Consider the following 24,231-nt stretch of genomic DNA (forward strand, 5'->3'; position numbering starts at 1 on the left):
AATTTTGCAATTTTTGTGAACTTCACCAAAGTTGTGAAGTTCAAAGCTGCTGAGGTATTGAAAAATAAGCACTGGAAAATCCAACAGGTCTAACCTTTGAAAGAGCTATTGGCTTTGTAAGTGTTTTTTATTCATGTTGTACAGCAGGGTGGCTGTAATGCAGCATGACAGAAAGTATAAAGAGAAAAGCGCTATGATGAAACCAATGCTGGCCGCGCAATAGTGCGTTTTAGGCCTCGACAATGCATGCACTTTCTCTTCGAGACATGTTGTTTACACTTAGTGGGCTTGAGTGCAGCCAATCACTTACCATTGGTGGTCTTTAATTCAACTCTTAATTGCTTGCTTTCTGATGGTCAGGTGGGCTTACAGCACTTCCCTATTCTTGCATGTGACCCTCCCCTACAACATGGTCCAAGTACTTGTGTCCTTACACGGCTCACGATTTTCAGAGTTTTTTTTTTCTTTTTGTTAAGCCACTCTACAGAGAGTATGTTTTGTAGATGGATTTGCTGTCTGCTTTGACCATCTGTTTGCTTCTTCCCTCTGTGTTGCCCCTCCTTTCCATTGCCTTGTTGGCCTCCCACCCATCACTGTGAATGATCCGACAGGCTAGATTCCTTTGTCCTGTTCTGCTTCATGAAAGCTTTGACTTTTGTTTTTATTGTTGTTTTTAGATAGCGCAAGCTTGACTCGAAGGTATTGCAGCGCTTTACACAAGGAAACATTCATTCAATACAGTCAGCGAGTCTGCAGAGACCCCTTTGTCCCACCCTTCATCTCTTTACACGAACCCCCTCTAGCATTAGAGTTATCTCTGAGGCTCTTTTCTCCCGTGCCTTTCTTCAATTTCCTGGCTCTCACTCATTTACCTCTCATTGGTCCATCATCACGAAGCAACACGAGCCCCTAATGCCTCCAAGTCAGCCCATTCCAAACCCTCGTCCAGTTCCCAGATTCCCAAGTTGATGCTCACTGTAGCGCTTCACCCTACAGTGCTCTCTCAGACGCTCTGGGATGCACAGAACTTCGATAGGAACCTTTGCTCTTCAATATAAGCTTTCTCTGCCCGCGCTGTCTTTCTGACCCGCACATAGGTTTTTTAATGTTGTGAAGTGACAGTGAGGAGTAAGGTGAAAAGTGAGGCATGTTTCTAACTGGCGTGAACCGTAAGTGATGGGAGAAGGGAAGAATCAGGGCGCCCGGGAAGGCACACTCGGAGACAGACTCTCAGTGGGAGGCATCCCTAGTGGCAAGCAGCCTCGAGGGTTATCTTTTAAGCGATAGCTTCAGGGCTTTTTGGGGGGGAATCTGAGGTTCATGTCATATACACAGGAGTGTGCTGAAAATGAATTAACTGGCTGCCCTCGCACTGCACCACCTGCATCTTGTGTAGCAGCTGTTAAAGGCAAGGCACACGTCATAGAGGTGATCAAGGGGGACATGCAAAATAACTGCAAACCTCTTGACATACAGCAGTGAAAATTATCACAGGGGTGGGACTGCGGGGGCGCACATAGGGAACAAACCCTAAGCAGGATTCTCATTGTGGTTCTCCATTTTTAGGACCAGCCCGTCCTGCTTCATGAAAGGCTCTGACTTTTGTTTTTGTTGCCATTTTTAGATAGCACAAACTTGAGGCGAAGGTATTGGACCACTTTACACAAGGAGACATTCATTTTGTGTAGGCCCTGAAAGAATAAGCGATTTACCCAGAGTGACAGGGTGTGGAGTGAGCGCTGAGTCTCAAACCTGGTTCCCCAGGTGCAAAGTCGGTAGCTTCATCGGAGATATTTCATCTCCCTATAGCAGGCCGCGTGGTGCAATGAAGACGCTTTACGTTCTAATCTCAGTATTATATTTTGACTAATGATCTGAAGTGCCATAGGCAACATGTAGCACTTTATAACACTTCTTATTAATAATCAGGCTCTCACATTTGTGTTAGCATGGAAGATGAAAACGCAAGCCGTTATGTACTTATTTTATGTTCACTCTTGTTTTATTCTTGCATTGTCAATTGCTTTTTTTTGCCAAAAAAAACAAAAAGCCTTTCTTTGGATAAAGCATTTAATTTCTTTATTTCTGTATTTTCTGTGCCAATTTGTTTACAACTTCAGTGAAGCTAGGGCGGCCTGCTCGCCAGCTCCTATAGTGGCAGAGGAATGTCTGAATTGCAGAGCAGGCCTCGGCAGTGCAGTACTTGGTTGACTACAACAAACCTGACATTTCCTGCTTAGAGCCTTGAAAACCAGCATACAGCCTTTTTATTTCTTCTGTCACAACAAAACATGTTATCATAATGACTGAATGACTGCTAGGTAGTCTTATTTAACAAATATGGTTCATGACTGGAATTCAAGTATATTGTTTCAAGGATGTTCCATTAAGCATGTGCCAACCTATCATTAATTAATCCACCCTCCTGTTCACACATCCCCCCTGCCCTCCCGTTCACCACCCCAACCCGATTGCCAAAGTTAATAGCACACCCATAGGCAAAACATATTGGCTAGCTGGAGCATGGGTGAGAGGCATCACCGAGTGAGGATGGGTAAGCAACACAGAGGGTGTGGGGAAAAGCTCTATGACACAGCAAGAGGCATCCGCGTCATGGTGCTTTTTTTTGTTATGGCTGGTGGGTAGTGGCAAGCAATAACAAGGGAGGTTAGGGCGAGTGCATGTCTGAATGTTTTTTTTTCTTCAAAAAAAGCATTATGACGTGGCATCCAGGTGCTGCATCATAGCACTTTTTTGTTATAGTGGGAGGGGGTAAGAAACAACATGGTGGGTGACAGGGTGTGGGAGGAGACAAGCAACAACACAGTGGCCAGGAGGGAGGCGAGGAACACAGGGCAAGACATAGCAAGCAACCACACAGAGGGCAGGAGGGGGTGGGTAAGCAACAATAGGATGGACGGGAGGGGATGGGAGAAGTTATGAGGGGCGAGCAACAATTCAGAAGGTAAGAGGATACAGGAGGGGCAAGCAACTACCCAGAAGGCGGGTAGGGCTAGCAACAACATGTGGGCCAGAGGGCTCAAGCAATAACTCGGAGGGTGAGAGGTGGTAGCAACAACATGGAACAGGAAGGGAGCAAATGTGAAGGTAGCAAATGGAAAGTAACTTTTGAAAAGTATATATGACAAGAGCAATAAGAATAATTTGTCACCAAATGTATTTAAAAGAAGCATGTGGATTGACACATGCACTGGCATGGATTGTTTCAAGAAAAATTAAAAAAAATAGTTTCCACAAGGCAGGCAGTGAAAAAACCTACTGAAGGGGAGGGTCAAACAGACAAGGAGGAATGAAGCTTGCATGCGCTGATGATAGAGCAGCAGGCAAATAATAGTGATGATGAAGCCAACCAATAGTAAGCAAAGGGTGGGCTCTATGCCCGTTGTAAGCTAGCAAAATATCTCACAAGTGCTAGTGCATGAGCTGTCTCAGGAGAGATCTAAAAAGGGGAGGTGAAAAAAATCTCTGCACAGCAACAGGGAAGTTGCAGTTGTTGTTCAGGGCTGTGATTATGCTGGGCCCATACCATCATATGCAGTCCTGAATCATGTAGATACAGTTTCCTCCAGTGGCAGAAATTAGGGTGACTCAGCTGCAGTAGAACAGCTATTGTGTTTGTCCGTGACCATTCATGCTGAAGAGCAGCCCTGATTGGCAGCACTCAAAACACCTCCTTATAGCTGGACGTGTCATCCCTCCTGGATGGGACATCATGCTGTAGTGAATGGCTTTAGAGTCTGTATAGTTATTATCGTCCACCTTTGCAATGGGTAAATGTTCCTGACTGGGCCAGAACTCATGAATGAAATTTTAATTTCACTAACCCATCAATTTTTGTTCTAGGGATATTGTTATGTCTGTTTAGTGGCGTGCAGCATCAGTGTGACACACTGGTACATTAGAGGCGCTCCCCAGTGCTGTGACAGTGTGCCACCCTATATCGCCTATATTCTTAGTGCCACCCACCCATTTCTGGGTCCATACCTTCCTGTTTTCTCCTATATTTGACCCATTCCAATCCTTTTCAGACTTCACAGGCTTTCATGACTTCTTTTCAAGCTTCCCTCAATCTGTCTACTCATCCAGTTAACATAAGCACGTTACCTATTCCCAAAAAAGACTCACACCTAATCTCTTTTTAATACATTCTATAAAAAAATAGAAGTAAATACATAAGACCTCAAGAACACCAGCATAACTCAAATCTAACAAAGAAAAAAAAACTAACCTATTAACAAACTTCCTCTGACCTTGAGTATCGGAGTACCGTGCTACTCACCGCAGCACACTTAAATGCCTTTTCAGGGATAGTAGCCACTATAGAAAGGCAATTACAATTATCTCTGGGCTATTTGTGTCATGGTCTGCATGATGCTTCTCACCTTTGACTGAAGGATTTCCTCTAACCTTTGACCCGGTCTTCTGCTGGTTCTGGATAGACCAAGATAGGGGAGACCCTTTCTAGTACCCACAATGCTGCTTGACAGGAAAACACGTAGGCAGACTGTACCCTCCAGAAGGAGTACCAGAGGGAAAAAAAAAACAGAATATGGGAAAAACCTCAAAAACAGGAACTCCTGAAATAGAGGAAAAAACTGGAATGAGAAAAGGAACAAAAAGGAAATCCACAATCAGAGCAACAGGAACAGGAAAAAACACAATGAACAGGAGCGAAGATCACCACCAAGAGGAAGTGTTTGCAATGCAAGGCAGGTCAGTTCTGAGTGACTTATACACTGGAAGACAGGAAGTGACAAAACAGGAAAGAGAAACAACACCATCTTGGATTGGGAAAGGCCCATAGAAAAGAGTGGGAAAAAAGTAGCAGCATAAGAAAAAAGGGCATGGTGGGAAAAAGGAACAGAAAAAGACAACATGGAACCCAGCAAGAAGACAGCATGGAGATCAGAAAAAAGGAAAAAGACAAGTGCAGAGAAAACAGAAGAAAAGAAGAAAAAGAAAAAGAAAAGGAGTCACCACAGACAGGAAATAAAAAATATTACAAAGACAGGTAAGGACGACGCGACCGGGAGCAAGAAAAATGCTTTCTGGAAAGCGTTGCAAAAGCTGGGCAAAAACGCAGAGGACGGTGCTCCAGTAATCGGCGGCGCGGTCCGACCGCGGTCAGAAACAGAGACGCCGTGGCTAAGCGCGGCATCACAATTTGAAAGATACCGAATTAGCAGACAAATTACACTTTCATTAGAATCAATGATACTGAATACACCAGACTTTCTCGTCTTAAACGTGCTCAAACATTACACATTTCCACAGTGCCTAAAACAGTTGATCTCTTAAAACAGTGTGCCCATTTTTGCTGACCCTTCATGGCTCCTCGATCCACCCTTTCCTCCAGGCTCGGAATCCTTGATCCTAACCTGTAGGAATGGAGTTAAAGAAAAGGAAGATGGAATGCTAAGAAAAGATATAAATTAAAGGTAAGCAGAGAATAAGGAAACAGAAAAGGAAAAGGTCTACTTAGTTCAGGCTTCAAACCATCCCTCATTTTCTTCAGACAGCAGACTGTATTTTTAGGCAATGGGGGGCAGAATAAGCAGGTAAACTAGTCCACCAGTTAATCATCATGTTTCCTAAAATGCTGCTTCATGAAGATATCCTGAAAGAGTATAAAAAGATAGGTCGCAGATGGCTCATCAGCTTCTCACCTACTTGCTGCTCAAACAGAGTGCAAATGTGTGTTTTTCCATCCGGTTTACGATTGGAATTTTCTGGCCCTATTTCTGTGTGATACGTGTTTACCTTTGACTAAAATAAGCAACTGGCCCCACAAAGAGTCACTATATCTGAGCCTCACCCACATGCGAGGCATTGCGTGTCTGCTACAAAGAGGTCAGTGGATTTAGTTCTTCCTTTTCTGTAATTTGATGTGAGCATTTGTTACATAGGGTTACTATCTGCCAGTAGTGTCACTGAACTCTGTATCATGAAAGGTGTCAATACAAGAGATTACACTTTTCATTTAGCAGATATAGCCAGCTGAAATGCCTCTAAGCACGGTTATGAAAGGTGACCAGTCCATAGCCTTCCTTTCCTTTGTAACCTACACTACCTCTCCATTTGCTTACTGTCAAGGAACGCCATGTTATGTGTGACACCTGAACCCAATCCTGTTTTTTATTAGCTAACAGCGGTTTGCATCCTAGGATTTTGCAGCCCATTCTCACAAAGCCTAAAGGTAAGGCACAAATTCTCAAATATGAATAAAGATGTTGACTTAGAAAGCCAGATCTGTCTAAATGTGTCACGCATGACACAGGGTCACTAGGATGCTATGCACCTGACAGGGCCAAACCATTCAGTGTTTCCCAGGCATGCCCTTTTCAGTTACATTACAAAAGAGATCCCAATTATAAGGCTGATCGTCCCTGTCATTGTAACATTCAGATACATAGAATTAGAGGTTAGATGTATAAACGGATTTTGCAGTGGCAAAGGTTCCGATTCACAAAATCAGAGCTTTTGCAACCATGGGCGTAGCTTTGGGGGTGGGAGTGTTTGGGTTGTTACACCCACCTAATAAATGTATTTTGTGATAAATAGTTGGGCACAGGGGCTTTCAGTCGGGTATGGTGAGGTGCCTGACGGATTTCACCACAATTGTTTACACACACAGACTAAAAATGCACACACACACACTCTCTCTCTCTGGAAAGAAATGAAATATATGTTGGTTATTTCACAAAATAATGTGTTTTCTCCCACTTAATACCCCTACCAATCTGCATTACTCTCCTTTTTCGCTGCCCCTTAAACCACTCTCATGCCTCCTTCTTGTCATACAATGTATTTTAACATTGTGTCCAAACTGCTACGCAAAGACACCCAGTCAACGGACTAGGGCTCGTATGACGGGCATCACCACCAATGTATTTCACCAATAATTCTCCCACTTTTCAAGAGAAGAGAGGCAAAATGAGCCACACCACTGGAGTCAATTTTGCTTCTTTAATGGCAGGGAGAGAGGAAAAACAAACGTGTTTCAACCGATCATGGTCTTGATCACATGAGTTGTAGTTAAACCATATTCCTTTTAAAGAACTACTAAAGGCATGGAAAATACTTCATTGTATTAAAAAAAAAAAACCAAACCCATCTCAAAAATATGAAACATTGTGTAAAATATATGTTGTAATTCATGGACATCACATACTGAATTTAAATTCGAATCTCTCTTTTACAGCTATGTTTGGAACAACATACTCCAAAACCGATAAATAACTTAAGCTATAGTAGCAGATACAACCATTATTGTATCTATTCTGTAAATATATTTCTCGTTGCCAAAGTCATTTAAGACGTTAATATTGCAACACTTTGACATCCTAATCCCGTACTTCATAAATTATGCTCTAGTAGCTAGTTAATGTTTATAAGAAACAACTATCCATTTTGTGACCCATAAAAACCAAAACTTTATTATAAAGAAAACATCCTATAAATTAAATCTCATTGTTTGCACTCTACAAATGACTTCTATTCCTGTTCATGATTATTGCAAGAATAACAGGTGGAAAAGATAAAAAATATAAATAAAGAAAAAAGAAAGCATACTTTAATACAGTCATGTTCAATATTAAACCACGGAAAACTCCACTGCGTTAAAGATGAACTGAGAGCTCTGCATCCATGTTCATGCCTTTTGGTGATAAACACCCTGCCTGTAATATAAAACAGGACTCTGCATTTTAACATTACTAGGAATTTTCTCCATGTTTGCATCACAAAAGTGATGTACAAAATCTGTTTTCCTAATTTGCTTTCCAGCGCAAAACTAGTTTTGAGCTGGTAAGTTTTGCTCTGAAAATTCACTTGAAAGTAAGGCAAATCAGCACACAGAACTGCTTTGAATTACTTAGTGCCAAGCAGGTGTTCTATGTGTGGGCTTAGGCATTCCCAATGCAACCACCCATGGTTTTTGAAGCAAGATTTTAACGTAAAAAAATAACTCCCATTTCAAACAGTCGCTATCAAGGAAAAATGCTTTTATTTCTCCTTTATTTACCAAATTTGCATGTGTGCTGCACTGTACAGCACACATACAAAGTGGGAAAAGTGTTAAAGTTAATCTAAGCATTGTATTTTGTACTTGAAGGGTGCCCTTCCAGTACAAAACCCATGCTAGACTCACACAAACACCCTTGCACTACGGTACGCCGATGCTATAGAGAGGGGAGTATATATGGTGCTCTCTCCTCATGCAGTGCAGCATTTTTACCTACTGCTCTTCGTGAGGATTTGGTACATACACCCTATGTGCGAGCATGATTGTTGGGAAATCTGAAGCTCACCCCTCCCCGAATCTTGCTGACCAAGCTACGCCCTGTTTGTAACCACAAAATGACAATTTGGTATGTGCAAACCCCAAATTGAGATTTGGTAACATGTTACTCAGTCATAAGTTGAGTTTGCAAGTACATATCGAATCTCTATTTGGAAGCAGCATGCTTAGCGCAGTCCCTTCAAATAATGATTCTCATTATGATATATTATATTTTTGCATCCGGTTGCATCCGGTTGCAAAACATTTAAAGGTAGTGGTAACCCATTCACAAACGTAAGGGGGTCTCCAAGGAATCCTTTTCCTTTTGTGAACGTTGACAAAAACATTTTTAGGAGTAGGCAATGGTCTCAAAGAACGCTGCCTAGTCTTAAATAAAGTTTGTAAAACTTTTTATTTTTTTAAACCGCATCCTTTGCTCTTTGAAGGGAAACTGGCTTCATTTTTGCAAAAAAAAAAAAAAAAGAAAGAAACACAGACATGGTGATCTGCTGGCCCTAGCAGGCCACGATCCCTGTGATGGCAGCGAATCATAGTGGGTCACAGTTAATATGCATGATGTGGGTTAAATTGCAACTCACTATGCTTCACTGTTTTTCGACGTGACCTATTACTACATTTGTTGGTACGCAAAATACCATTGGGTTCGCAAAAATTCAGTGCGCAAATTGCGACCAACTTTTAGAAAATACAATATTCGTGCGTTTGGCCTCCAGAGCTCAAACCGACCTCTCTGCCAGTTAATGAAACCAGGAGCGAACTGATTATCAACTTAATCTAATGACTGCCAGCAAAGATTGACCTGCATTAAAAGCTCTAGGGTTTCTCCACTGCTGATTTCGGCCCACTTCACTGTAAGAGTTTACATGTCTCGTTATTAGAACCTCCTTATGCGTAAGCATCTCGCAAAAGCTGCGTTTTACCCCACTCCCATTGACCGGGTAAGCAATCATCGGCCCCTCACAGGCACTTCTGCACAGCTCATCTTCACCGTGCTCAGGGCAGAGAGAGGGTCATCCCTCCTAGTTTTCTGGTACCAAACACAGACCCTTCATAGTTTCCAAGTGAACCACTAAATGCTCGCATACAGGCAGAGCAAAACCAGGGCCCAAAGAAACACGTTCCTCAAAACACTACTCAGCATGTTACCCTCATGCAGGCTCCTATGGGAAGTTGCGAACAAAGAACGTTATAATGCAGAAAAAAACAGTATTGAGTCTTAGCAGTGAGGGCAGCTTGAAGAAAAGGGACAAGATGTACATGTTGCAGCTAAAATGGGTCTTAGCAGTGGGAGCACCTAGTAGAGAAGGGAATACATTTATGCATTGCATCTACGCTGTTAGGTGGGAAAGTGTGACCCATCCAAAGTATTTTAAGAGTTGCATCCCTTATTTTATGGTATAAGTCCAACGCTTGTTTAACCTGTTCCGTTTTGAAGAATGCGGGTGGTTAAGCTCAGTTGAATTACCAGCGTTCCAAATTTTGGGGCCATATACTTCTAGGGACTCAACACTTTTGTTAAACGGCGTAAATTCCAGTTAGTGGAATAACAAGGTGTTACTTCATCAAAAGCTTCTGATTGGTGTATAGCAAATGGCAAAAGTCTGCAAATTAGGTAGACCATTGCTTATAGTGTAAAGGATAATCCCACTGGAACAGCTACCCCTTTAAAGATGGCTTTGTGTCGTATTGGTATGCAGTCTGTGTGGCCTTGGTCCCATATTGCTTATTTGGCTATAGCTTGTGTGTAGGCTTTCTGACTGTGGGAGTTTGCAAATGCACCTTGGATTGAGAGATGGAGATGTCTGTTAGGCTAAGTGGCTGACGAGAAAGCCCCAATCTGAGGGTGCAAAGCACATTAAGCATGTTGAATGAGTTTGTGACTCCATTGGTGAAATTCTCCTTGCCTCTTTGTATTGGTGTTTCCCCCACTGTCAATTGATTCAATTCTTGGGAAATTCTGATCCAAATGGGATCATGAAGAGGCCTGAGATGGTGTTTAAATTAAATATTAAGTAGAAGTGCAAGCCAATTCTATTTAATTATGGGAAGGGATTAGGCTCTCAGATCAAAAGATCACTTGACTGTGCCATCTTGGAAATGTTCACAATGCAGCATTGTTTGTTGCACATCTGTGGCTGGGGTACTACCCCACACCACCTCCCTGGGTAGGCCTTGGACTGGTCTGCCTCACTACCCTGGGAGATTGAAGTGCTACTGTAGGAAGTTGGCTCTGTATGCACTATTTAGAAGCAAGGAATAGTATGCACAGAGTCCAAGGGTTCCCCTTAGAGGTAAGATAGTGGCAAAAAGAGATAATTCTAATGCTCTATTTTGTGGTAGTGTGGTCGAGCAGTAGGCTTATCAGAGGAGTAGTGTTAAGCATTTGTTGTACACACACAAGCAATAAATGAGGAAGACACACTCAGAGACAATTCCAGGCCAATAGGGTTTTGTATAGAAAAATATATTTCCTTAGTTTATTTTAAGAACCACAGGTTCAAGATTTACAAGTAATACTTCAAATGAAAGGTATTTCAGGTAGGTACTTTAGGAACTTTGAATTAGCAAAATAGCATATACAGTTTTCACATAAATGACATATAGCTATTTTAAAACTAGACTGCAATTTTCAACAGTTCCTGGGGGAGGTAAGTGTTGGTTAGTTTTTGCAGGTAAGTAAACCATCTACGGGGTTCAAGTTTGGGTCCAAGGTAGCCCACCGTTGGGGGTTCAGAGCAACCCCAAAGTTACCACACCAGCAGCTCAGGGCCGGTCAGGTGCAGAGGTCAAAGTGGTGCCCAAAACGCATAGGCTTCAATGGAGAAGGTGGTGCCCCGGTTCCAGTCTGCCAGGAGGTAAGTACCAGCGTCTTCGGAGGGCAGACCAGGGGGGTTTTGTAGGGCACCGGGGGGGGACACAAGTCAGCACAAAAAGTACGCCCTCAGCGGCACGGGGGCAGCCGGGTGCAGTATGCAAACAAGCGTCGGGTTCGCAATAGAAATAAATGGGAGACCAAGGGGTCTCTTCAGCGATGCAGGCAGGCAAGGGGGGGGGCTCCTCGGGGTAGCCACCACCTGGGCAAGGGAGAGGGCCACCTGGGGGTTGCTCCTGAACTGGAGGTCGGATCCTTCAGGTCCTGGGGGCTGCGGATGCAGAGTCTTTACCAGGCGTCGGGTCTTTGAAGCAGGCAGTCGCGGTCAGGGGGAGCCTCGGGATTCCCTCTGCAGGCGTCGCTGTGGGGACTCAGGGGGGTCAACTCTGGCTACTCATGGTCTCGTAGTCGCCGGGGAGTCCTCTCTGTGGTGTTTGTTCCCCACAAGTCGAGCCGGGGGCGTCGGGTGCAGAGTGCAAAGACTCACGCTTCCGGCGGGAAACGTGTGTTGTTTCAAAGTTGGTTCTTTGTTGCAAAGTTGCAGTCTTTGTGGAACAGAGCCGCTGTCCTCGGGAGTTCTTGGTCCTTCTAGATGCAGGGCAGTCCTCTGAGGCTTCAGAGGTCGCTGGTCCCTGGGGAACGCGTAGCTGGTGCAGTGTCTTTAGAAGTGGGGAGACAGGCCGGTAGAGCTGGGGCCAAAGCAGTTGGTGTCTCCGTCTTCTCTGCAGGTTTTTCAGTTCAGCAGTCCTCTTCTTCTTAGGTTGCAGGAATCTGTTTTCCTAGGTTCTGGGAGCCCCTAAATACTCAATTTAGGGGTGTGTTTAGGTCTGGGGGGTTAGTAGCCAATGGCTACTAGCCCTGAGGGTGGCTACACCCTCTTTGTGCCTCCTCCCTGAGGGGAGGGGGGCACATCCCTAATCCTATTGGGGGAATAAAAGTCAGAGTCACCTAAGCTCAGGACACCTTAGGGGCTGTCCTGACTGGCCAGTGACTCCTCCTTGTTTTTCTCATTATCTCCCTGGACTTGCTGCCAAAAGTGGGGGCTGTGTCCAGGGGGCGGGCATCTCCACTAGCTGGAGTGCCCTGGGGCATTGTAACACGAAGCCTGAGCCTTTGAGGCTCACTGCTAGGTGTTACAGTTCCTGAAGGGGGGAGGTGTGAAGCACCTCCACCCAGAGCAGGCTTTGTTTCTGTCCTCAGAGAGCACAAAGGCCCTCACCACATGGGGTCAGAAATTCATCTCTCAGCAGCAGGCTGGCACAGACCAGTCAGTCCTGCACTGAACAATTGGGTAAAATACAGGGGGCATCTGGCCCTCTGTGTGCATTTTTTAATAAATCCAACACCAGCATCAGTGTGGGTTTATTATTCTGAGAAGTTTGATACCAAACTTCCCAGTATTCAGTGTAGCCATTATGGAGCTGTGGAGTTCGTTTTTGACAGACTCCCAGACCATATAGTCTTATGGCTACCCTGCACTTGCAATGTCTAAGGTTTTGCTTAGACACTGTACGGGCATAGTGCTCATGCACAAATGCCCTCACCTGTGGTATAGTGCACCCTGCCTTAGGGCTGTAAGGCCTGCTAGACGGGTGACTTACCTATGCCACAGGCAGTGTGAGGTTGGCATGGCACCCTGAAGGGAGTGTCATGTCGACTTAGTCATTTTCTCCCCACCAGCACACACAAGCTGGCAAGCAGGGTGTCTGTGCTGAGTGAGGGGTCCCTAGGGTGGCATAAGACATGTTGCAGCCCTTAGAGACCTTCCCTGGCATCAGGGCCCTTGGTACCAGGGGTAGCAGTTACAAGGGACTTACCTGGGTCCCAGGGTTGTGCCAATTGTGGAGACAATGGTACATTTTAGGTGAAAGAACACTGGTGCTGGGGCCTGGTTAGCAGGGTCCCAGCACACTTCTCAGTCAAGTCAGCATCAGTAGCAGGCAAAAAGTGGGGGGGTAATTGCAACAGGGAGCCATTTCCTTACAGCTACAATAAGATACTTGGGGCCAGATGTAGGAAAAATCTGGATTGCGACTTGCAAATTGCGAGTCAAACCGACTCCCAATTTGCGAGTCGTAATCCAGAATGTAGGATGGGGCCAGATGTAGCAAAAATGTGGATTGAGACTCGCAATTTGCGACTCGCAATCCAGAATGTAGGATAGTGTCCCTGACACCCTCTGTGACTCGCAAGGGGGTCGCAAAGGCCCACCTCATTAATATTAATGAGGTGGGTCACAATTTGCGACCCCCTTGCGAGTGGCGGCACTCACAGGGATGGTGGCCTGCTGGAGACAGCAGACCACCATGTCTGTGACTGCTTTTAAATAAAGTCGGTTTTTTTTTTGTAATTCAGCCCGTTTTCCTTAAAGAATAACGAGCTGCATTACAAAACTAAAAAATGAAACGTTTTTGTTTAATTTTTTCAGAGCAGGCAGTGGTCCACAGGACCACTGCCTGTTCTGAATAAATGTTTTTCATGCAATTCACAAAGGGGAAGGGGTCCCATGGGGACCCCTTCCCCTTTGTGAATGGGTTACCACCAGTGTGACACTGGTGGTAACTGTGATTGCTTTGCGACCGCATTCGCAGTCACAAAACAATACAGCATCGTGCTGCGACTCGCAATTAGAAAGGGGAACGCTGTGACTCGCAGTCCCGTTTTGCGAGTCGGTAACCAGGTTACCGACTCGCAAAACGGGGATTGGGCATCGTGGTGTGCCTTTTGCACATCGCAAACAGCGAAACTCGCTGTTTGCGACGTGTAAAAAGGATTGTACATCTGGCCCTTGGTTCATAGTAGCTGAAATTAAGGTTTTGGACTTATTACTTGAGGACTCACATCCTTTGCAACTAATATCCCATTTTTTCAAACCTACCTACATTTTATCTTATTATTCTTTGTGATTATATATATTTAACAAATTAACAAGACACTGGTGAGTCAAACAAGTCACTCTTTCTGCCTTTATTAAATATGCATAGCATACAACTTTGCATTGTTATAATACCATCCAGGCCAACCTGGAATGAGCAAAAGCAACCCCAACACATTTTGCTGTCATTATAGCTCATCAGAGAGGTTTATCTGTGTCCGGACACAAGGGAACATCCAGTATAAGGCAAAACAAAACCCTATGCATCACTCTAACCCTAAAAAGGGTATTATACCAATCCAAAGCTGTAATACTGCGCCTGAAATGGTGAAAGGCTTATTTTATTTGACAGCTCAGCAAGGATGGCACTGTGCCAATCCTATGCTTAAAGATTTTGCTGTACAAATGGCAAAAGACTTAGGGGGTGATTATGACCCCGGCGGTCGGAGATAATGTGACGGTAGTACCGCCAAAAGGCTGGCGGTACGTACCGCCACATTATGCCAATGTACTGCTCCGACCGCCATGGAGGTAGCAGCTATAGGGCTGGAGATAACAACCGCTATTGTGCTGCTGACGGTATCATGACCCTGCCTACCGCCATGGTTTCCGTGGCATTCGTAACGCCACAAAAACCATGGCGGTAGGCCCTATTGATAACAGAGAGTTACTTCCCCACCAACACTCCCCAGTCATCCTGCCCCTTCATCCACGCTCCCCCTCTCTTCCAACCTCCCCCCATACACACAAACGCAGACACACACTCATTCACACAGACATACACGCATACATACATGAGTGCATTCATTCATTCATGCACACATCCACACACACATCCACACTTACACCCAGACACACAACTACATTTACATTCATACACACACTCACACACATGCCTACACGCACACAAACAACACTAAACACACACTCGCATTCACACTCACACATACATGCACACACACATGCACACACCCCGACACACACACACAACATCACTCACCCCCTCCCCCTGTCGGAAACCCGACTTACCTGTATCCAGGGGGTCTTCTGGCGGGGGACGGGACGGGGCGCTGCTACTGCCAGCAGCGCCCACCAGCAGAACACCGCCAGGCCATAATATTTTTCATAATACGGCTGGCGGTGGTCTACTGGTGTGGCACTGCTGATGGTAGCAGTGCCACCTTACCACCATCTGCCAGTATGGCCACAGCCAGATTTCTGTCCTTCTTGTGGTGGAAATCCAGCTGTGGTCATATTTTGGCGAACAGATGGTAGCCGCGGTGACGATCTTTTGGCGGCTGCACTAACAACTACCTCCATGACAACTTGGATATACCATAAGGTGTAGTGAACCAGTGACATCTGTCCTCAAACCTCTCCTTAGAACAATAGTGATATGTAGTGCAGTCTGGAAAGGAATTCATCTCTCTGTTAACACATCTTACCAGGGTAAGAGGTAGTAGGGTTTGAAATAACTGTGTCTCTCTACTCATACCTCTTCTAATGGGGACTTGTATGCATAGCAGTCTGTGTGGAGAAATGTCCTGTTTAATGAGGCAACTCTCTTGTATGATAACTCTGTAAGGTATAGTGTGTAGAGAGACTGGCCTCTCTCCTGAGGCATTACCCTTTTGGATAATGCTTGTGCCAATTATGGTGTGAAAGGTGATGCACCTTTGTGGTCACACCTGTCCCCATTATGAAAGAAGTACAGGTAAAGTATGCAGTTGACATTACCTTTATGCTCATATGTATATGTTGCATAATAATTATCAAGACTATGATGTTAAAACACACTGCCCGCTCAGCTGAGACACCTCCCCAGAGTAACACATGTGCAAAATAGAATGTTGGTAGAGAATGCTCTCTCTGCTCATACCTCTCTTTATGATAATGAATGTCATCAGTAGAGTATAAAATGGAGTATCGTCTCTGTTGGCAACTGTGTCTTGGGCAACCAGGGTGCATATTTAAATGTAAGGACACACTCACCTCTCTCTCAGACACCTCCTTAATGGGACAGGCATGTGTAGGAAAGGTATACACGGAGACAGACCTCTGCACTGAAACTACTTTCCAAAGTGACAAGCAAATACACTAAGATGTGGAAAAGAACTGCCATCTCCACCAGCTTAAACAAGTGTGTGGTATACTATGAGGATGTATTCGCCTCTATGCCAAAACCGCTCTCCTGTATAAAAATCTTCATACTACAGTGGGAAGAAGCACTAATCTATCTATAGTACCTTATACATACATTTATATCAAGCAGCACAGTTATAGTTCTTGAAGATGGAACTGCCACTTTAAGTCAACATTGCAAGACTGCAATAACATTAAAAATGTTAAAAACTCTTGAGTAAAGAAATCGGTAGTAACTTTTTATTACGAAAAAACATTACAAACAACAAAAACTACGTAGATCTTCCTTTCCTTTGTTTCAGCCACTTTAGCCTGCCAAACAATATCTGCTTTAATGGTCTTTTTCGGGCAGGCTACCTGGCAAAAGCGTCACTTAAAATAGAAGGAGTTCAGCTGGAGAATTAGAAACAACATATTTTTCTACATTTTTCAACTCTTTGCTTTGAAGGCAATGTTGTTCTTTGACTTCCATTTACTTGTTTATGTTCTAACCCGTTTTAAAAAATACAAAAAAGTTAAAAATGTTAAAAAACACAAAAAATATAAATTTCTTCAAAATGTTACTTGGAAAGCCTCTTTTCAGAGCTACCCTATACGTTCGTTATTTATGGTGTTTGCACTGTGTACCCCTTTTTTCAGAAATGACGATTGTGATACACCATCACAGGAATCTCCATCTGCGCAAGCAGATAAATACTTTCCTTTTCTAACTAAAGTACTCTTTTTTGCTGTTTCAGTAAGCAGGTCATTTTGTCAACAAAAACAAGTATAGCTACACAGAGCAAGCTTCTTCAATGGTACAAATGTCACATTAGGCAGTAACAACAACATCAGTTGTGTAATTTATTTTTTCCAGTGTTTCCACACAGTTACTTTCTCCTCTTTCTTCCAAAGAGAACAATTTTTGTTTTTCTCCTTCATATGTTTTGTGACATGATACTCCTGTTTTTTAACATTCTGTTTTTCATTTTTCACCTAAAGAAGACAAGAAAACCAAAACAATAAACTTACATTCTGATCAATAATTGATAACAGTGATACATCACTATATATTCTAAAGTATTTTTACATTTTTCACACACAATCACAGTCATGTGTACTGCACCACAAACTTCATATTCCTTCCTCTTGAAGAATTGAACATCCTCAACCAGTGCATTTTTTCACAATTAAATTATAATATGCACTCAAACTTGTTTCCATAACAGTGGATAAAATAACAAATTCCTCTAGACACAGTTTTCCTAACAGTGAGCACAGAGTTTTACTTTTGAAAAAGCAATATCTCAACTCAGACATCTCATAAGGATACAATATGTGTATGGAAGGTTCATAAAAACACTAGGCCTTGTATTTACAGATTGCAGATTCTTTGTTTTATAATCAAAATTACTGCCTTGTTTACTTGCAACTACACACAGATTGAACATTTAATTTTTTTAACACAACATCCAATACTTTGTGATACCTCTCCACATTCTAAAGTATACCTCCCAAAACCTATATTAATAAATATGCACCTCTACAAACAATTTTTGACTCATTAAACCTCATATAGAATAAATTTATCAACAGTAGTGCACTGTTTGACAGTTCTCAACAAAGTTCATAAAATATATTTCTAATTACCTAAACTTAGAGCAGTTTCTTATATACAGCTGAAGAAACCACTCTGGCTCAGTCCCAAATTTAGTCACGGCTGCTGAGCACAACTCCAACAGGCTTCCTTCTCCTCCAAATCACCAAGAACAATTTGATCTATTCCTTGTTCTGCACCCAATCTTATCACTGCATTTCTTTAACCATGCAATAGGAATGATAACTACTGGTTGAGCCTTGGCCCTTTTTTTTAACCCTCCCCTCATACAATCTCACAAGACTCTCGCAGGACCATAAAACCCCCTGGCAGGCTCACAAATTTCCCCTCAGATCTTGCAAGCCTCTCACAATTTGGCATATGCCCATGCAGTAAGCTTCACTTCCTGATGCTCGTGAGCTACTATCGCTAGAGTCTCACTGACTTGCAACAACATGTAGGGAAATAGTAGTATGTATGATGGAGTAGCTTCCACACTGAGACCTATAATTTACATGATAGGTGTGTGTAGTAGGATGTAGGGAAAGACTGGCCTCACCAAACAGACCTCTGTCTCAGATGATACATGTGCCTAGTAGTTTGTATTGAGGGACTGACCTCTCCACTGTGACCCTTCTGTGACCGTTTTCTTGGATGATGGGTGTGTTTAGTAGGGTGAGAGGAGAGACTGGCCTCTTCCCTCAGACCTCTCTCTTACATGAAAGGTGTGCATAATAGGGTGTCTGCATGGACTGCTCTCTCTTTCCACACCTCTTTCTCAGATAACAGGAGTGCACCATAAGGTGTGTACATGGAATTCTCTTTCCTACCAGAACTCTCTCAGATGATGGGTTTGCATAGTAGGGAGTATAGAGAGAGACTGCCTCTCCACTAAGTCCTCTCTCTCAGATGTCAGGTATACATATTATAGTGTGTACATGGACTGGCCTCTTCTATCCAACCTCTTTCTCAGTTGATGGCTGTGCATAGTAGACTACAAGGAGAAAGACTGGCCTCTCAAGTAAGACCTCTGTCTCAGGTGACAGGTGTGGTTAGTACGGTGTATACAGGGACTAGCCGCTTCTGTCAGACCGCTGTCTCATATGACAGGTGTGCGTATTACGCTGTGTACATGGACTGGGCTCTTCTGTCACAACTCTGTCTCAGATGTCCAGTGTGCGTAGTAGGATGAGTGGAGAGAGTCTGGCCTCTCTGCTGAGACTTCTCTCTTGGATGACAGGTGTGCATAGCATGCTTTGTCCAGGTACTGCCCTCCCCACCGCCAATTATTCACACCAAATCACAAAAAAGCACAATGTGCAGCCCAAGATCTAGCTTCCTGTTGAATTTGGTGTAATTCCATTCAGCAATTTTTGCTGTAGCCATGTCTAAGGAAACATGGGGATTTTATGTTTTGGGATCCCCCTTTTTCTCTGCCCCGCTTGGCAGATCACCCTGAAACCTTCCAAGAAGGAGATGAGGTGGATGAACTTTTTTTTTGTAAAGTTCCATGAAGATTCATCAAACTGGGACAGTATCAATATGTGCAAAGGGTTTCCTGAAACGACATACTAATATAGGAGCAGAACAGGGAAAAACAAATTCAAAAACAAGAAAACAACCCACTTCCAAATGTAGGCTCTAAATATAGAGTCACTCTTTATGTAAACAACAGACCAATCATTTATACCAATCATGGTACATAACAATCAGTCCAACAACAGAGAACCGTCCACCCTTACACACTAAAATATGCCACACTCACCAATATCAAACATACCATTCTCAAATCCATTACACTGTGTTGTGCAATGCCGCCCCAAATTGTTATAACATAAATCACAAGAAAAACATATGATGTCAATATCAAATCATTGTAGAATTAATTAATTTGGTAGCTCAGGGGCCTCTTGAAAGAGTACTGATTTAATTGCCTCTAAGGCTTCGGCTTTGGGTATATTGGTGTAAAGGTGTAAAGGGCCTCAATATCATACATAGGCCCTCATTCTGACCTTGGCGGGCGGCGGAGGCCGCCCGCCAAAGTCCCGCCGTCAGGTTACCGTTCCGCGGTCGAAAGACCGCGGCGGTAATTCTGACTTTCCCGCTGGGCTGGCGGGCGGTCGCCTTCAGACCGCCAGCCAGCCCAGCGGGAAAGAGGCTTCCACGAGGAAGCCGGCTCGGAATCGAGCCGGCGGAGTGGAAGCTGTGCGACGGGTGCAGTTGCACCCGTCGCGTATTTCACTGTCTGTGCAGCAGACAGTGAAATACTTGTAGGGGCCCTCTTACGGGGGCCCCTGCAATGCCCATGCCAGTGGCATGGGCACTGCAGGGGCCCCCATGGGCCCCGCGACCCCCCCTACCGCCATCCGGATCTCGGCGGTCCGACCGCCGGGATCTGGATGGCGGTAGGGGGGGTCGGAATCCCCGCGGCGGTGCAGCAAGCTGCGCCGCCGCGGAGGATTCAATGGGGCCGCGGTACACTGGCGGGACCCCGCCAGTGGTGCCGGTCCGACCGCGGCTTTACCGCCGCGGTCGGAATCCCCATTGGAGCACCGCCGGCCTGTCGGCGGTGCTCCCACGGTCCTCCGCCCTGGCGGTCAAAGACCGCCAGGGTCAGAATGACCCCCATAGTTACCAAAAACTCCTTATCAAGATTCAAATGGAGGCACTCTAGTTAAGAGATTATATGGCCCTGCGGTCTAAACACAGCATTTTAAAGTCCAGGTGGGCTAGTAGTGGACCAGTCAGGCACAGCGCATCCTCAAAGCGTCACACAGATCAAACTACCACATAATATTCTACATCGATCACCAAGATGGCAGCCATATTGCATGGGGAAAAAATGAAAAATGAAAAGTAGGAAAATCAAACTCTCCTAAACTTTCAAAAAATGCCTCCCAGGTAAGCAAACTAATAACAGGGCCAAGAAAGTATATATCCCTAACATATGATGCAGAGCAGGGGTCCCCACTATGGAATATGGCAAAACTCATGGAAAAGCAGGATGAAACCCAGAATTACCTGAGGTCCTTGGCATAATGATGGCCAAATTGGGGGCAAAGGAATAAATCCCGACTGGACACTAATAAATGGCCAGCATTTCTACAAAATCATATGACTTGGGATAGTTGGTAAAAGGAAAAAGACCCAACCTATCCCCATAATATTGTGCTAGGATGCATAAAACAATATGTTCTCACCAGTAGCATAAAAAAAACATTGTTATTGAAATACCATAAAGAAAGCAGCGGCCAATGTGAAATAAAAAGGCTCATAGGTCCCTTTCTTGAAAGAATCATATCTCCACTATGAAATAAGTATACATTTCACCTCAGAGCCTGATGGAAGAAAAGCTGCCAATCGACCAAGGGGAAAAAGCTGACAGAGCTTCAAAATGCTACAAGTAAAACACAAAGGGAGCATTCTCATACAGTATTCTGTTATTCACACCCTTTGCAACAGAGTTCAAATTAAAAACCTATACATGTTTTGATCTTTAATATGAATGCTAGCCATTTCCTCCAAGATAGTCCATCTGAGCTCCTTTTCTGTATGTGCTAGCTCCATGCAATGTTCTACTAGCAAAGCCTGAGATTTTTTATTCTGAATGGCTGATTGATGATTGGTGAACCTGGTTCTAAATTCCCTCCCTGTCTCTCCAACATAACCCACATTTCATGGGCAAATAATGAAATATATGATGTTACTACTTTTGCAGTTGGTCATGCTCTACAGTTCAATATGTTGTTACCATATATGAGTTTCTAAAAAAAATGGCATTGTTGCAGGCATGGCATTGCCCACAGCGGTGACTCCCTTTATTGAGAATATCCCCCATGATAGACTTCGGGATAAATTGAGACTGGTTTGTAAATCTGGGTTTTACCAACCTGTCTCACAGATTCCTATTCCGTCTGAACATAAATACTGGTTTGGGCAAAACAAGGCCATCTTCGCTGGTGATCAAGATATGCCACTGGCCATTAATCATTTGTCTTACCTTGTTATTAATATTAGAATGTCTCACTGCGCATACCAAATTGTCCTGATGTTCTTTCTGTTGGTTAATGAACATGCTGTTTCAATCGCAATACTCAGCCCTCTAATATGCATCATGTATAGGACTCCTAGGGTACCCTCTTTTGAGGAATGTTTCTATCAGAATAGATGCATTCTTGTCAGATTCCTGTAGGGTACTACAATTCCTTTGAATGCGAAGGAATTGACCAAACAGGATCTCCTAGCATTGGCATCATGGATGGAAGCTCTCAAAGCATAGCAAAACATTCTGTCTGGTTGGTTTGGTATAGAATGGATACCTGCAGTGGGTCATAAATCCAGAGAACCAGAAACTCTACTCTCTTGCTGCTTATGTTGGGGCTAAATTTGAGGTTGTCATCACACACATTGATCCATTTGATAAATTAATTCACAGTAGCAATGTCTCCTTTACAGATGAAGAAATACCAGTGAGCCCAACTTTTGATATTTTCCAAGAATGGGGTAATTTCATTAGAGATATGTCTACGTTCAAATAGGCCGATGTATATATTTGCCACACTGGGGGCACAAGCTACTCCATGCTTACACCCTTAATCTTATAGATATTGGATTGAATTCAAAATATTTCTTATTCAAGACAATATCAATACGTTGTAGAATTAATTCATTCGGTAGCTCAGGGGCCTCTTGAAATAGTACTGATTTAACTGCCTCCAAAGTTTTGCTTATATATTGCTGCAGAGGGGCTCAACATCATCCATGGTTACCAAAAACTCCCTATCAGGATTAAAATTGAGGCCCTCTACTTAGGAAATCATACGGCCTGTGTCCTTAATGTTAGAGGTGAATCTAGGAATTAGAGGATTTAGGAAACTACTGATGTATTTAGACAATGATTCTGTGGCAGATCCATAGGTGGATATGATGGGTCTTAAAGGAGGCTCATGTGTATTTGTGTGGGTTTTAGAGACCTACATACATCACATACATTTCGGGACATTCTGCTTGTAAATACAGAAATTCAGGCTTGGATATCATATTATTTTACATATCTTCTCAATTTTGGAGCACACTGTTTTAATGAGATCCCCTCTAATTTTCATATAGTGTTCTTGAATGGACAACATTGATCTCATCTTCATTTTATATGTCTCTGTGTCGAACAACACAATCGTCCCCACCCTTGTCACAGGGTTTAACTGTGACCGAATTGTTATGCTGTAAGTCTAGGAGTGCCTTGGATTGTTCTTTAGAGAGCTTGGAGCAGGGCTCTGAAACAAACTTTGGAATTCTCATCACTTTAGTCAGAATGATTTTTTAAAAAACCTCTACCTTAGAACCCACCTTATCTCGACTATGTATGACATCTGATGGAGGTTTTAGGCCTGCTGTATGATTTTTGTTGAAGAAGAACTTCTTTAATCTTATTCTCTGATAAAATGCATGCAAGTCCCTAACTAATTCAAATTTGTTAATCCTTTGGCTAGGGTCAAAAGAGAGCCCTTTAGCAAATACCTCGTTAGTAGCTGATCCAAATGTGAAATTAGTCAAATTAAAATTGGGGAGACCATCAGATGTATCAATGGTCTCCAATATTGTTGCTGGCGGATCTGTAGATGTGGAAGGTTTAATCGGGATGGTAATGGAATCTACCTCTTTGTCTGTTCTGATGTCATCCCCAGAATCCTCCTCTCTTCTGTTCTAAAGAAATATTGCTATTGGAGGAGGATAGTTGTTGTAATCATATATATTCATGCCCATTGGACCCACTTTCGCCATCGAATTCGAAAGTATGTGAAAAAGTGACTCTGTCTTCTAGTCACTTTGGGACCATTGCATATATATATTTATATATTACTTACCTACTTGCTGACACTATGTTTCCATACAAAAAGCATTTTTTGACTTGCCTATATCTTTGGCACCGTTCGACGAATCTTCCTGAATTTTTTTTAAAAGTTTTGCGGTGATTCTCATTGCGCTTGGAAGGTTTCAGGGAGATCTGTCAAGTGGGGGCTGAGAAAAAGGGGGCTTAAAAAAACATTGCAATTCCTATGTTAATTTCCATAGGATTCTTTAGACATGACTACAAGCCGAACCATTGGACGGAATAACATCAAATTTAGCAGAAAGCTAGCGGTCGGGTAGACAGATCATAATTTTGCTTATTTAGAGTAAATCTGTTTAGTAGTTTTTGAGAAATTCAAATTTGTACATCTCTGACCACGAATAAAGACAAGCTTGTGGAGGGAAATGCACAGCTCTTATTGGATGCCAACACTTCAAACCAGGAAGTGTTGGCAGCCATCTTGGGAATCGGCTTGAGCAGAGTCCCAGAAAAAAAGTAAAAATAAAATAAAAGGGGCGATGGTAGGGACACCCTGACCCATTAGCACTGGTGAAGGGGTCCCAGAGGGACCCCCCCCCCTCCCCAGGAAAAA

The 24,231-nt window shown here is 43.5% G+C and overlaps 1 long non-coding RNA gene across 1 annotated transcript in view; it reads right to left on the reverse strand.

The window, feature by feature from the left end:
• Positions 1–17,052: 17,052 nt before the first annotated feature.
• Positions 17,053–24,231, reverse strand: part of LOC138285553 (uncharacterized) — a 48,057-nt gene continuing 40,878 nt past the window's right edge. The window contains exon 3 of the long non-coding RNA XR_011201611.1: positions 17,053–17,187. This is a non-coding gene — a long non-coding RNA (uncharacterized lncRNA). The remainder of the gene's footprint in view (positions 17,188–24,231) is intronic.

This window comes from Pleurodeles waltl, chromosome 3_1 (assembly GCF_031143425.1).
Source record: "Pleurodeles waltl isolate 20211129_DDA chromosome 3_1, aPleWal1.hap1.20221129, whole genome shotgun sequence".
Lineage (NCBI taxonomy): Eukaryota > Metazoa > Chordata > Amphibia > Caudata > Salamandridae > Pleurodeles > Pleurodeles waltl.